The sequence below is a fragment of the Pinus tabuliformis genome, chromosome 5_1 (genome assembly GCF_031772625.1).
Source record: "Pinus tabuliformis cultivar Carrire ecotype Pingquan chromosome 5_1, CPIR1, whole genome shotgun sequence".
Lineage (NCBI taxonomy): Eukaryota > Viridiplantae > Streptophyta > Pinopsida > Pinales > Pinaceae > Pinus > Pinus tabuliformis.
Genome location: NC_142305.1, coordinates 648,735,814 through 648,746,876, shown reverse-complemented (window position 1 = coordinate 648,746,876; position 11,063 = coordinate 648,735,814). Strand labels below are relative to the sequence as shown.

At 35.0% G+C, this 11,063-nt stretch overlaps 1 pseudogene; it reads right to left on the bottom strand.

Annotated features, from left to right (window-relative positions):
* Positions 1-5,195: 5,195 nt before the first annotated feature.
* On the bottom strand, positions 5,196-6,798 carry LOC149166662 (hydroquinone glucosyltransferase pseudogene; annotated as a pseudogene).
* Positions 6,799-11,063: the final 4,265 nt, after the last annotated feature.

Here is an 11,063-nt window from a genome sequence, read left to right as displayed (position 1 = left end):
ATATACAAATATAATAATCATTATAATAATAATATAATCAATATTATTATAATATATTATAATAATAACTATAAAGACCAATTATTTATGATAATTAATAACTATACAAATAATAAAAACTATATTCTTATATATTTATCATTATTATATTAATATTATCATAATAATATAAACTCATAATAATAATAATAATAATAATAATATTAATATTATTATTATTATTAGGCTTTAGTATTTTAAATAGTTATCTTAGAGTTTGTATACATTGGGTTTAAAATACTAGTCTTTTTTTTTGTTTATTATTACTTAAGGGTTTAATACTAAAATCTCAAGGGATTATGAACCAACGGGGATAATATTAAACAAAAATGACTAATATTATAAACTCAAGGAACAATTAAACCTAACTCTTTAATATTATAAACCTAAGGAATTAGTGAACCCATCAGATAAATATTAAAACCCTAAGAGATCAAGGAGCACAAGGAATTAATATTACAAACACAAGAGAAACATAAAGATGACCATGATAGATATTATAAACCCAAGTTAATAATAAACCCAAAGGATTAATACTAAAACCCCAAGGATAATGAACTGAAAAAAATAATGTTAAACCTAAGGGACTAATATTATAAACCCAACATTGGTAAACCCTAATATAAATATTAGAAAGACAAAAATAAACATGGTTTATTTTCATGGTGAGAGAATCCTTGTCACAATGTGACATTCAACCATGGTTGGTCATGGTTGCCTATGATTGGCAATGGTTGACCATGATCGATATTATAAACTTAAGAGAATAGTAAATCCAAGGCATTGATATTATAAACCCCAAGGAATAATAAAACTAAGGTATTAATACGAAAACTCCAAGGGAATAATATTTAATCCATGGGGCTAATATTATAAACCCAACATTGTTAAACCCAAATATAAACACTACAAACACTAAAATAAACATGGTTTATTTTCATGGTGAGTCAATCTTTGTCAAAATGTGACATTCAACCAAGGGACTAATATTATAAAACCAACATTGGTAAACCCAAATATAAATACTACAAATACATGGTTTATTTTGACGGTGAGACAATTCTTGTCACAATGCGGCATTCAACCATGGTTGACGATGTTTGGCTATGATTAACAATGGTTTACTATGATTTATATTATCAACCAAAGGGAATAATAAACCCAAGGGATAAATACTAAAACCCAAGGGATTATGAAACCAAGGGAATAATATTAAACCCATGGACTAACATTATAAACTTCACATCGAGTAAAGGCAAATATCAATACTATAAACACTGAAACAAACATAGTTTATTTTGATAGTGAGACAATCCTTGTTACAATGCGACATTCAAACATGGTTCACCATGTTTGGCTACGATTTATATTATAAACCTAAGGGAATAAAAAAACCCAAATTTTGATATTATAAACCCAAATGAATAATAAACCGAAGGGAGTAATACTAAAACCCCAAGGGAATATGAACCCAAGGGAACAATATTAAATCCAAGAGACTAATATTATAAACCCAATATTCGTAAACCCAAATATAAATATTACAAACACTAAAATAAACATGTTTTATTTTCATGGTGAGACAATCTTTGTCAAAATGTGACATTCAAGTATGGGACTAATATTATAAACCCAACATTGGTAAACCCAAATATAAATACTACAAACATTAAAATTAACATGGTTTATTTTTATGGTGAGACAATTCTTGTCACAATGCAACATTCAACCATGGTTGACCATGTTTGGCTATGATTGACAATGGTTTACAATGATTGATATTATAAACCAAAGGGAATAATAAACCCAAGGGATTGATATTATAAACCCAAATGAATAATAAACCCAAGGGATTATGAATCCAAGGGAATAATATTAAACTCAAGGGACTAATATTATAAACCCAACATTCGTAAAACCAAATATAAATATAAAAATGTCTAAAATAAACATGATTTATTTTCATGGTGAGACAATCTTTGTCACAATGTGATATTCAACCATGGTTGACCATGTTTGATATTATAAACCTTGTTGGAATAATAAACCCAAGGGATTGATATTAAAATCAAAATGAACGATAAACCCAAGGAATTAATACTAAAACCCCAAGGGATTATGAACCCAATGGAATAATATTAAACCCAAGAGCCTAATACTGTAGACCCAACAATCGTAAACCCAAATGTAAATATTACAAATACAAAAATAAACATGATTTATTTTCATGGTGAAACAATATTTGTCAAAATGGGGCATTCAACCACGGGACTAATATGGTAAACCCAAATATAAATATTATAAACACTAAAATAAACATGGTTTATTTTCATGGTCAGACAGTCTTTGTCAAAATGTGACATTCAACCATGGGACTAATATTATAAACCCAAATTTAAATACTACAACACTAAAATAAACATGATTTATTTTGACAGTGAGACAATCCTTGTCACAATGCTAGAATCAACCATGGTTGACTATGATTGATATTATAAACCTAAGGGAATAATAAACCCAAGGGATTGATATTATAAACCCAAAGAAATAATAAAACTAAGGGATTAATACTAAAACCCCAAGGGATTATGAACCGAAGGGAATAATATTAAACCCATGGGACTAATATTATAAACCCAATATTGATAAACCCAAATATAAATACTACGAACACTAAAATAAACATGGTTTATTTTGATGGCGAGACAATCCTTGTCACGATGCAACATTTGAACATGGTTGACCATGGTTGGCTATGATTGACAATGGTTGACCATGATTGATATTATAAACCTAAGGGAATAGTAAATCCAACTTATTTACTTTATAAACCCAAATGAATAATAAACCCAAGGGATTAATACTAAAACTCGAAGGGATTATAAATCCAAGGGAATAATATTAAGCCCAAAGGATTAATACTAAAACCCCAAGGGATTATGAACCCAAGGGAATAATATTAAGCCCAAGGGACTAATATTATAAACCCAACATTTGTAAACACAAATATAAATATTACAAAGACTAAAACAAATATGATTTATTCATGGTGAGGCAATCTTTGTGACAATGTGACATTTAACCATGGTTGACCATGATTGATATTATAAACATGAGGTAATAATAAACCCAAGGGATTGATATTATAAACCCAAGGTATTAATGCTAAAACCCCAAGGGATTATGAACCCAAGGGAATAATATTAAACCTAAGGGACTAATATTATAAACCCAACATTCATAAACCCAAATATAAATATTACAAACACTAAAATAAACATCATTTATTTTCATGGTTAGAAAATCCTTGTGACATTCAAGCATGGTTGACCATTGTTGGCTATGATTGACAATGGTTTACCATGATTGATATTATAAACCTAAGGGAATAATAAACCCAAGGGATTAATATGAGAAACCGAAAGGAATAATAAAACGAAGGGATTAGTACTAAAACCTCAAGGGGTTATGAACCAAAGGTAATAATATTAAACCCAAGGGACTAATATTATAAACCCAACGTATATAAACCCTAAAACAAATATTATAAACATTGAAATAAACATGATATACCATTGTTGATTTTCATATTGAGACAATCCTTATCACAATTTCATGTTCGACCATGGTCGACATCATAATAAACCGTGTTTGACTTAGGAATAATAAACTATTAGTCTGCTATAATAATCTTCGGGTGCTCAGGTTGGCTAATATTATGTGAATTCTTTGGAATCTATTTGCGATTGTATATTTAGAAACGAAAATGCATTTAATTCTTAACCTTTTTTTATAAATTAAGTCTTACTTTGCAACTTAATTCTAAAAAATAATTTCAATTCTAAAAAATAATTTCATTTGATTGATCAAATTTTAGCCCTATTTTAATAGGCTGCTGGTTGCTCGATCTGATTGAGTATTTACTGATTTATTATGATTATTTATAATTAAAGTATAATAATTAATATGAAATTCAGCTTTCATCTTTCTCTTTGTTTGTTACGTGAAGAAGCACCCACCAACCGAGTCTTCACTTGCCAGTATTTTTATTTGAAAATGAGTTACATGGTCTTCACTGGCCAGTCTTCTTATTTGAAAATGCGTTAAATACTTTGAATATTACACTATGATGAACGGATTTTGTAAAAGATTCCTTCCTTCCAAACAGAAGTCTCATTTCATATTCCATTGGAGTAGTTTAGGGAGGTACAGAAATTGTTATAATATTGGAGTAGTTTAGGGAGGTACAGAAATTGTTTGGACAGTGAAAGTGGTTGAACGGATTTTGTAAAACATTCCTTCCTTCCAAACAGAAGTCTCATTTCATATTCTATTGGAGTAGTTTAGGGAGGTACAGAAATTGTTATAATATTGGAGTAGTTTAGGGAGGTACAGAAATTGTTTGGACAGTGAAAGTGGTTGGAATTTAGGTTAAAAAGTTTTAAAATTTTTTGTAAAGAAAGTTTTTGAATCACATAAAAATAGATTTAAAACAATCAAAATTTTTAGAACACTTTAAATTATAAAATTGGACAACTTTTATTTAAATTTACAAAATTCCCTATTAAATTTTAAAATATGACTCAAATTTCCTTAACTTTCAAAACGAAAAAACGTAATCGCTAGATTACGGCTTATCTATCATACACAGCCGTGCTCATTACTTTGACTTATTGATTGTAGTAACATACGAAAAGTAGCTGAACTTTGTCATTACTTAGGGAAAGGTGAATAAACATAGCTTTCAAGCAGTTTTCATGATTTCCGTGATTCGGAATAGATTCGTAAAAATGAAACTCTGTAACTTCAATAATTGAGTCGCGCCTTTTCGATGTGTCACATCATTTGATATTCATAATACGCTGAGATTGTAAATAGACTCGGCAGAAATATATCGGTCATGGTAGCCATTTATACATTATTCTCGATGGTCAAGTTTTATTATGGATTTGGTTAGCAAGGTGATTCAGGATTAAATTGTATGGAGTGATTGTGCTTTATATTAAGGGAGGAGAGGCGGAGAGATGTTAAAAAATTTAGTCAATTAAAACTAATGTGACGCAGGTCAAATGCAATCTCTGGATAACTTGACTGTTTAATTACAGTGAGTCTCCACTCTTCATATTACAGAGCAAAATTAGAAAATCATAAACAACTTGAGAAACAAAATATTATTGAGGACACCATGCGGAAAAATAAACTAAACCAGAGAACGGTTGAGATGCTCTCATCCAAATTCGCTGTTCCCGATAAAAATACAAAATAGAAAACGCACTCTGAAATGACAGGTTGTGAGTTGATTTTATTGTTTCGATGGAGTTTACTTAGAGAAGAGAGCCGCCACAGCTGCGAGGGCCTGACTCGAACTTCCACCTTCTGCCAGAGCTGCTTTGGCGCTCTCCCTCAATTCTCTGGCCCTCGCCGTCTTCTTCTTTCCTTCCTCTCCTTCCATCAATTCCTTAGCTGCTTTCTCCACTTCCTCTTTCCCGACAATCCCATCTGCTCCCCTCTGCACTCTGATAGCCATTTTAATGTCGTTAACCAGGAAGAAGGCGGTGGTCCTCTGCTCAGCTTGAAGGGGCCAAGCAATTATGGGAACTCCATGTGAAACGCTCTCCAGCACCGAGTTCCAACCGCAGTGACTCACAAAACCTCCCGTGGACGGGTGAGCCAAGATGGCAACTTGAGGGGCCCACGAGGTCACAACCAGACCACGATCCTTGGTCCGCTGTTCGAAACCCGGGGGCAACTGTGCGGAAACCTCTGGATTGGAAACATTATTGGGAGGGCTGGGGAGAACCCACAGGAAACGCTGCCCGCTGCCTTCGAGTCCGAGAGCGAGCTCCACGATTTGGGCAGCTGATAGAAAACTTACACTCCCGAAGGAAACAAAGAGAACGGAAGCTTCAGGCTGTTTATCCAGCCATTGCAAGCTGCCGCTCCCATCAGATTCAGGCGGAGAAATGAGGGGCCCGACCGGATATACAGAGGGTATCCTTTTCCCGTCAATCTGGCCACTGCGGAGAGCTTGAACGCTTCCACGCTCCAGATCCTGAAACGAATTTACGAGAATCCCGTCTGCATTCAACAGCTGATTCGAAAGGCGGAGGAAGAGGTGATAAAACGGACCCGACTTGTCCTGCATCGGATCCGGGAAATCCCGGGCAGGTATGGGTGGAAGTCCAGGTACCTTCACCGGACCGTCCAAATCCTTCAAAGATTCCGGCATCCTGGCATCCATGGTGGGATGGTAGAGAATGATAAAAATATTGGAGGCAGATCCAGTGTACAGAACATAACTGGGTATCTGCAGCTTCTTGCTCATCTCGAGCGAGCCAGTGCAGAATATATCAGTGATGAAAGCACTTATGGGATTGGAAAAATCACTGAGCAGAGCCCTCAGAACATTTTCGACTAGGCTTGTGCACTTCCCCATTACTTTGAATATCTTTGCTAGTGGATGCATCTTCTTTTCTTCAGAATCCATTTCCACTTCCGGGAGTTCAATAAAACGGATGCTCAGTCCTGAAGACGCCAGAGACTTTGTGTAAGCGGTCTGAGAAGGGGACACCATGAACTTGGCGGTGATGAATGTTACAGAAAAACCATGGTCGGATGCCAACAGCTTCGCGAATTCAAAGAAAGGGATGAGGTGCCCCATTCCCGCCGATGGGAAGATAGCTATGTTAGGCTTCCTCGCATCCATTCTTCGTTCGTTACTCAACTACTTGGCCCTATTCACATCTCAGAGTGCAGAGAGCGTAGTTATTTATATAGACCGGGGTCGTGTAGATGCTTCTCACTCGTCTCTTTGTGCGGATAAAAACGGGACACGATCCGCGCCATTAGACCACAGCAAGATATGACAAACTGGACCAAACATGACGTATGCATCAATCAGACACTTGTACTTCAACAGTAAACTATATCTATAAATGTAGTACCCTTATGATTCAATGGCCTCACTATTATTACTCAGAATATAGCGTAGTCTAAAAATGCAATGCCGTAAATTGTTTCAGAAAATAATGGATTTTTTATTTTTTATTTTTTTTTTTGGAAATTCTAAGTTGTAAGATTTTGGGGTGTTTCTATAATTTTTAATGGTGCTGAATCTATTTTCACTGCAAAAACAAAATTAAACACAAAAAAAAAATGGATTTGATAAATAATATTGTTTGGCTAAATGTCCATGACTACATGTGAGATCTGTTGAGACTATATAGATGTGATTTCTCTACTTTAAAACAAAAAGTAACATTGTCTAATTATTATATATTTTTGAAGTTTTTGATTGGAATTCAAGTATAAATTTTGATATTTTGGTGTTTAAAAATTATTTTGGTTGTATATATAGATTTAGTACCTTGAGAAACCTTCAAAGCATTCAAATTGTGGAGTGTTGACAACTTAAATTGTGATTCCAAAAAAACTGTGAAAAAATCTAAACAAATTCAATATAAAAATGTCCCAAAATAACTTCCAAATCTATAACAATTAAATTACTACCTACAATTTTTCCCACTAGAAAAAATTTAAAAATTACTACTTACATTACTACTCTTATTAATCATTTAATACATATATCCTCAAAAAAATTTCGAGGAATTACCGTCAATTTTTTTTCCAAAAATCTAGCAGTGGTGGTGTTTGAATCATGTTTTTGATGGTGGAAATGGCCGTAGTCTAACTAGCTAGAGGAATTGCCCATAAAGTTATGGAAATTCCGGTCATATTAGAGAAAACCCCGCAAGGATTTTTGAAAATCCGAGTTATAGTTGTTAAAATTCAAATTTTTAGGTGTCCTAGATGTTTTTGATGGTGTTGAATCCATTTCCACCATCAAAAATATGATTCAAACACTATGTCTACAAGATTTTTTGAATTTTTTTTTGCCGGGATTCCGGCCACTTTTGGCCGTCCGGCCAATTCCTCTGCCTTGTTAGACGACTCCATGGAAATGAACTCAACACCATCACAAACTTCTGGGGCGCCTAAAATCTTGAAATTTGACAACTATAACATGGATTTACAAAAATTCTTGCCAGATTTTATCAATATCTTGCCAGAATTTCTATAATTTTCAAAGCAAATTTGCAGGTTGGTTAGACTAAGACTATTAGGAGTCTTATTAATTATTTGATACATATATACTATATATGTAATTCATTGTAATTGTTTTTGGACTAGGCTAATGCTACACAACTAGTCTTATTAATCATTTGATACATATATAATATATGTATTTTTTTGTAATTTTTTTTTACTAGGCTAAGCCTAGGCCAAAAGTTTTAAGTACTTTCCCAAAAATATCTTTTTCCATGAAATTTGAACCTATAACTTAATATAAACTAAAATTAATCTACATCTCATGAATATATATATCTACATCTCATATAGACTAAACCCCATCTACAAACCATATATAAAAAATATATATATCTATCTCTCATGTAGACTAAACCCATCTACAAACCATATATATAGTCTATTATTAGATCATCAAATTAATACTGTTGACACCTAATCCTCAACGGATGGGTGAACTGGACAGTCATCAAGAAGATGAACTGATCCGTCATATTTATGTATATAACTAATAGTTAGCTAATGAATAAATCAATCAGTTTTTTCTTCCGCTCATTTATTCTGGAGTTACCCTGGCCTGACATGGTATCAGAGCACAGGTCCCAGAAATAGTTGTAACTCCTGCTGTCCTGAGAGCTGCTCAGTTCTGAGCGCTACTCTGACATTGATTCCCTGGCCTGACTGCACTATAAGCGTTTTCATTCAAGGCGGTATTACGCTCTCTGACTGCCAGAGACTGAGCGCCTCTGTCCTGAAGACTGCGCACTATCCATAATTATGCGCTGCTGAATGTGCGTTGTTCTCAGATCATGAGCCATTGATATTGAATGCGCATAAGCGTTGATGCGTTTCTGATTTTGAATTCATAAGCGTTGATGCGTTTCTGATTTTGAATTGATATTGAATGCACCTGAGCGTTGAACACTGTAGAGCACCTGAGCGTTGAATGCAGTTTGAGCACTGTATTCGGATAGACTAAGAGACCCGGTGTCTCATTGATTGTTTACATACCCACCTCTTCAGTGGCCTCCTCGTTCCCAACATATTCTTCATCCATCTCCAGCTTTTTCAAAACATGACGTGCCAGCAGAAGACCAGTGTCGTATGCTGCAGCATAGTTTGTAAGCCCTACTTCGAGTCCATAACGAGGAAACTCCCTAGAATAAGCAGCCGACATAACAACATCTCCCGCAAGAGTTGCATAAATGATCTATGCCACCACATCCTTGTTACTGAACCTAATCGGTATTTGGGTGTGTTGTACCTGTTCTTATCTTGGTTGATCAGACGGATCCTATAAGCTCCGGGAAGGGAAGGGATTCGAACTCACAGCCGGGTTGATCCAAGCACTGAATCTTTGTATCGTCAAAGGATTGGAGGCGGATTATCGAAAGCCGTTAGGTGATGTGCCAAACGAAAGCTACTATGCGGATCCTCTTCAGAATGAATTTGTTTGGGTTTGCTAGTTTATGAAAACATTTGGGCTATATTAAACGTGTTAGAAGTGAGGCACGGGCTTTAACCAAGCTGTTTGGCATGTTTAAAGGAGACCAACAATGCCTGCGGACCTCATTTGAAGTTGATTTGCAAATCAGTTAACCGGACCCTCTTCTGCAAAGGGATTTACGTCGACCTGATTTAGGAGCCTCTGTTGCTGGAGGTCCTCCTGCATATCTCGGATCATCTTCGCTGTATCGCTAGATTTATAAGCTGCTTATGGTGATTCGTTCTGCGTTGATTGCATGCTGATGTATTTATAATACATTGAAATTTTTTATGATCACTTTATATGCGGTGTTCCTTTTATCTGAGATAGCGGTGCTGAATATTTATATATGCATTAACATTTGCTATGGTGGTGCTTTATATGTGCACTAACGCTGTATATGTGTGCACTGTGGTTACATTAACCAGCATTTGAGTTTTGAATGCGTAGTCAATACATATGTAATATGGTGAGGATATTTGGAGGGCTTTGAAGAAACAGTAAAGTATTTGCCAATTTTTTAGTACAATTTCACTGTACATCAGTAGAAATTTTTTTATCAACAGAAATGTCTTATCAGCAGAAGTCTTTTTTTAGCAGAAATATTTTTTTTCTACAATGCATTCAATCATCTCTATGGTCGGAATAGTTCTCACTGGCAAGGAGAACTATTCTGAATGGTCTCGGATGGTAAAACACACCCTCATCTACAATGAGTTGTGGAAAGGAGTGTGTGTCGGAGAAGAAGACAAAGACACTATGCAGCCTACATCAGATAAAGAACTTGTCATTTGGGAAAACAAGAACAGCAAAGCCTATGCATTGATCGCAGCATCTGTAAATGAAGAAGTAAGTCGTCATATTTCATCCTATTCCACTGCCTTTGAAGCTTTACAAAAGCTGAAAGAACTCTATGATACACATTCTGCACTAGAAGTTGTTCAGCTCATGATTAAACTCTTCACTCTTGAACTGAAAAATAATGATCCTCTTGCTCTTGCATCTGAAATAAAGTCTATAATGCATGATATTAAATCCACTAAGGTTGAGCTGGATATCTCTCTTATTGCCTTTCTCAAGCACTCTATCGTACCTACTCCAATTATCTTGAGTCTTTACAAGCAAATGGAAATCTTAAAGATATAACCTTTGACTCTCTTGTGAAAAAGTTTGCTGAAAGAGAGAAAGCCTTTGGAAAGAAAACAGTCCCTGAATCTTCTGAAGAGACTGTTTGCCTTGCTCATAAAGAAAAGCATCCTGCTCAAGATTCTACAAGAGGAAGAGGTGGACGAAGAGGAAGAGGAAGATACTTCAGAGGCAGGGGGGGCAGACATTCTCAAGCAGAAAAGGCAGATCTACATTGCATTCGCTGCAAACGAAATGGATCACATGATGCTTCTACATGCAAGCTACCATGGGACAAAATTGAGCAGAGAAGAAATCAGCAGAA